The 5,494-nt window shown below is 37.5% G+C and overlaps 1 long non-coding RNA gene across 3 annotated transcripts; it reads right to left on the reverse strand.

The window, feature by feature from the left end:
• Positions 1-1,687: 1,687 nt before the first annotated feature.
• Positions 1,688-4,581, reverse strand: LOC123057671 (uncharacterized). Of its 3 annotated transcripts, XR_006426909.1 has the most exons (5): positions 4,014-4,575; positions 3,110-3,175; positions 2,654-2,868; positions 2,242-2,525; positions 1,688-2,010 (listed from the first exon to the last, which is right to left on the reverse strand). It is a non-coding gene; the product is annotated as an uncharacterized lncRNA (long non-coding RNA). The 3 variants fall into 3 exon arrangements; XR_006426907.1 differs by having other exon boundaries at positions 1,688-2,525; positions 4,014-4,581; XR_006426908.1 differs by having other exon boundaries at positions 1,688-2,525; positions 2,654-2,848; positions 4,014-4,578.
• Positions 4,582-5,494: the final 913 nt, after the last annotated feature.

The following is a 5,494-nucleotide window of genomic DNA, read 5'->3' on the forward strand; positions in this document are numbered from 1 at the left end:
ATCTAGTAGTACTCTCTTCGTTTCTAAAAATATAAGCCCTTTTAAAGATTCCAATATGAACTACATACGGACCAAAATGAGTGAATCTAGACTCTCTCTCTCTCTCTCTCTCTCTCTCTCTCTATATATATATATATATATATATATATATATATATATATATATATATATATATATATATATATATATATATATATATATATATACATCTGGGCTATTCTGTTACGCGTAACAGAATATTATTCTGTTACCCTACTTGAACTGATGAATTTAAGCGGTTGAACTGATGAAATTCGAGCGGTTGAACTGATGCTTTGTGTTGCTGTTAAAAATCGTTTTTTTAGTTCAAATTCTTTTGCAATTTTTTTTGTCGAAACGGGGCGTGTAATATATCGTCGGAAAGCTCTTGACATCCACATTACAATCTTATAATTTGTTTTTGCAAAAAAAAATGATTTAGGAGAAGTTTTGAAAAAACCGTTTTTTTCAAAACCGAATACGCGAATCGTATTTTGGACTTAATTTTCAAATGGTTTGTCGAAATTGAGCAAATGATATGGCGTTGGAAAGCTTGTGAAAATCCGCATCTTCCATATATCTATTGTTTTGTCTAATACTATATGATTTAAAAGTAATTTGAAAAACGGTAAAATTCTGGGCGAAACGTATTTTCGCGATTTTTTACAAACGGTTTGTCGGATTGACACAAATAATACAGCGTTGGAAAGCTACGAAAAAATTGCAACTTTTTCGTATTGAAATGTTTTTCCAATTCCTTACGGTTTAAAAAAGAATTTGAATACGGTCAAATTTGATTTCGAACACGATTTTTTTTTAAAAGTTGGTCGAAATGAGGCAAATAATATACTATTAGAAAGATATCAAAAATACGAAACTTAGTCATATTGAACATTTTCTCAAATTCGCAACCGTTGAAGAGTAATTTGGATTACGGTGAGACTCATCGTGCTGTTTTTCCGTCATAAAAAACAGGGTACTTGTACTGATCTATGTGTGCGTTTGTACTAATATATTCTTCGGAGAGTAATTTTGAAAGATTCCAAGAAAAGAATACTTGAACTGATGTCCATATGGTTTTGTACTGAGTGTGTTTTCCCGTCTGAAAAACAGAATACTCATACTGATATATGTGTGTATTTGTACTAAAGTTTATTTTGTTTTTTATATGGTTCTTGTAATTTTATGGTACCATAGTCCCCAAACTTGCATGGTTTATATCGTTGAAGTGAATGATATTTTTTAAATTGAATTGATATTTTTGCAATGATGTTTTGGACTTCTTTCATTGTACGACTAGAACTTTTAACATTTGGATTTTCATGGGTTTATTGAACTTCCTCGATTTTTTGCATTCAATCCCTTTTGGAACATCGGACACGTCATTGTTTGCACTTCACACTTCCACATTTCTATTTGTTGGAAATGGTTTTTTCTTTCTTTTTTTTAATTCAAACTAATCGTTGTTTCTAGTTCGAACAGATCGTTTATTTTACATTCAAAATGTTCATTTTTTTAATTTAGTCATTTTTAATTCAAACTGATCATTGTTTTTAATTTGATCTGATCACTCTTTTTAATGCAAACTGATTTTTAATTCAAACTGACCATTATTTTTAAGGTTTGCAAATTATAAGGTGGAATTCTCTAGGCCTTTTCGCTAGTGAACTTTCTTCTATAATCTTAAGAACTGATACAATAGATACGTTTGAATTGTTGCTTACAGAAAATGGGCCACTCTTGCTTTACAAAGTGTCATGAAGAATACTACAAAGATGACTATAAGATTTGTGAATTTAAGGCTGTACATAAGTTGTACTGATCCACATGGACAGATTTGCTACGTACAGCTTATGGAATTATACAATATACAATAATTTTCAGCTTTTTATGTCATAACTACACATCAACAAGTCTAGCAGCGCCACCTCTAGACATAGTCTCCTTTGCGCTAGTTGTTACCGGTCTTGTTCCTTGGAATAGCCTCAGTTCCTATAAGATCAAAAGGGAAGGCATGAGAGAGAGAGAGAGAGATAAATGGAACCAAACCAAGCACACACTTTCGTATATGCAACTACAAGAACAATGACAATGACATCAAGTAAGCGGCTGCATCACACAATCAAACAACTAGTAATTACAAGAACCTTCCCTATAAGAAAACTTAAGAGAAAAAAGGAAATGGAGACATCGAGTAACAATAACAAAAACAAGACATCATACTATGTTCACATCTTTTTCTGCCGACTTCTTGCTATGTTTGAACGTTTTGTTTTGATGGAAGGGCGTGTCACCTGGAACATCTTCTCGCTGCCTTCTCTTCCTGAAAAATAATTTTAGCACTACTTGCTGACCTAACACAACACAACATCAGCAGCAATCGCCCTGAGTAGTCCACCCTCTACATCTTCCGCTTCTACTTTTGAAACAAAAAAATAGATGCACATATGACACTCTCAGGACCTCCTCCTCCTCTTCTTCTTGTCCTCGAAATTGTCGCCTGCGTTCTTGAGTTGCAATGGAACACAACACCATCAGCCATCACAATGGATCACATCATATAAAAACGAATCGAATTTTAGCAACCATAGTGGGTGGAGGATGAGTAGACGAGCAAGGTGGCTAGGGTGTTTACCATGATGATGAGGATGGCGGCAAAGTCGGTGAAGAGGGTGAGCGCGTGCTTGATGTAGTCCATGACGCCGTGGTGCACCCTCTCGATGATCTCATGTCGGGGCATACACCATGTTGAACTTGTTGAGTTCTGATTTTTGAACCTTCCCAGTAGTAATACATGTACTGAGCGGTACAAGAATGTTGAGCAGCTGACCTACAGAAACAAAAACACTCCTGGAGTGCACACGCAAAATCATTTACAAAAAATAGTGGCAGCAAGAAGCAATAAGCAGCCACACATACACGTGTTTTTAAGAGTGAAACAACGGAGAGGGAAAGGCGTATGCAGAGCACATCCACGGTGCATCCTATTTTCATGTTATCCAAGTGAAAGTACGGTGCTCATTCTGAAGCATAACCACAAGCACTTGCTTCTGTTATATGAACATGGAAACACAAAGGAAATCGGACTCACCATCGAAAGTAGATGAACTGAAAAGCATACAAAAGATGAACTTGTGCATCTTGTTTTTGCTGCAACCTGTAAAAATGGAAACAGATGAGAGATGGGGTTTTCTCAAGGAGAACTTACCGGGGTCTAGTGTTTGAACTTATAAATATTTGTGCTACCAAAAATAGAGAATCGGAGGATGCCTCGACCAGATCGATGACTTCCTCGGCTTTGCGGGGTGCCTCTCATACACCACGAGGGAAACACATACACACACGAACTGACCAGAATACACAACACGACGGCTAGATGCACAAACTGCTAAGAATACATGTCTTCTCAACTATGAACTAATAAGGAAACACAACACGGTCGACTAGCTACGAACTTCTTGAAGAACTCCCCTAACACAAGTTTTAGGTTATTTTTTATGGTTTTTCATGTTCACATTCTTTTCTGAACTCCCTACCTTCTCGACTATGAACTCCCTGTTTTTAGCAAATAATGAACAATTGTTTTTGAACACACCAAAAGTTGAATGGATCAGTACGTGCTAAACAATGTCAGTTTTCAGAGCGAGGTCGCCGACTGGAGGTGCGGTACTAGGAGTACTGCCGGTTAGGGCAGACGGAAATTATGGAACAAGTATTATCTGCCAGCAAAATAGAGCGTCTCCTTTTACTTTTGTTCCACTAATAACTCTCCTTTTCTTTTATATTTTTTCCTCAAACTTCCACCGGTGAACCCTGGACTTATCTGCTTTTATAATTTGAACTTTTTCAGAATAATTTGAGTAAAGAAAAGCAGAGCAGTATGATTGAAAGGTCTAAATAACTGGATATAGTTCCACTACTTGCCTCAGGCACAGAGGCGTCCCTGAACTTGGCCGTCCACGGCAAAGTACCTGAACTTATCGTACACTGCGTACCTGAACTTGACGTCCATGAGTGGGGAGGGGATGCAGGCCGGCGCGTGAGGTTGGCGACAGTGGTGGGGATGCGCGTTGGCGGCGGGGCAGAGGTGTCCTACTACAGTTTACTCTCCAACATGCAGAGCGACACTCCGTCCCTCCACCACCGCCCCCTTCCCGCTGCTACCACTGCGCCGCTGGTTCCCCTCACCTCTGCCACCACCAACTTCTCTCCTCACCCCACCACACCGACGCTCTACCCACACACCAGCGTGGGACGACGTATCATTGCGAGTACCTAACTTGCTCATCTCCAGCTCTTCGATGTTGTTACTGCCGTTGTTGTTGCCCCCATTTTTTTGAACCTATCTCGGTGCCATATCTGAACCTCCAATTTCTGTTTTATTGAACTGAAACAAAAATAAAAATTGAGCTTAATTTAAGTTAACTAAAATTTAGAAATTGAACTTAACTAAGATAACTAACTGAACTCTCTTTAGTTACTACTAGCTATGTGATCAAAATTTTCTTACTCAGAATAACAAAAAGTTCCTCACTCATTTACCAACTATAGTAAGATGGCATGGACAATCTTAATAAGCATAACAAGATAGCATGGACAATGAGACCAGACTTGCAACAAGAAATTATTCATTTATTAACTCATCAAGTTCCTAGAAACTATTAGCAAGATACAAACAGTACTATCTTTGTGATATATGATGGCAAAGAAAATTAGTACTAAGACATAAAGAAGCACGCTGAAGCTCACTTAGATACGGAGGAGTAGTATCTTAGAAGCATGAAAATGAAGCACTATTCGGTTACTCAAATAACAAGGGGAATACATCAGATAGCTGAAGTAAAAATAAGAGTTGACTTAACTAAACTAAAAATAAGAATTGAACTGAACTAAAATTGGAAATTGAACTAAACAAAAATTAGTTAAGCTATCTGATGAGTAGCGGCACACACACATTTGTAGCAGCACAAAAACAATCGCAGAGTAGATGAACTGAAAAGCATTTTAGTTTCTTGAGGCATGGTAGACAAACAGCGGCAGCGGCACATCAAGAATCAAAGAGGAAAATGTCCCTGTCCTGTTAAGTAAACAATCAGAATCATCCACATCATCAACTAATAATGAGGGGGGATGTCCAGTGATCTACCAAGCAACTGCATTTCAAGGAAAGTACCAACCAAAAGCCAATTATCATGTACTTATAGAGCATCCGAGAAGATGTTTCTTTTTGCACACATTTTTTCTAGGTTTTCTGTTCTGAACTTGATCTAAACATTAATGGTAGTACTTCCCAAGGTGCCACATCTTTACTCACTATGATGATGTATTTGTACTGCTCCAAAAACATTCATGGGAGCACAAAATAAGCATATTAAAATGGTGCTCACAAGAATAGTGGCAAACACCTAAAGAGCAAGAAAAGCTAATCAATCAGCATAACAACACTTGTATGCATTTTAATAGCAGAAGCAGAGAA

This window comes from Triticum aestivum, chromosome 3A, assembly GCF_018294505.1.
Source record: "Triticum aestivum cultivar Chinese Spring chromosome 3A, IWGSC CS RefSeq v2.1, whole genome shotgun sequence".
NCBI lineage: Eukaryota > Viridiplantae > Streptophyta > Magnoliopsida > Poales > Poaceae > Triticum > Triticum aestivum.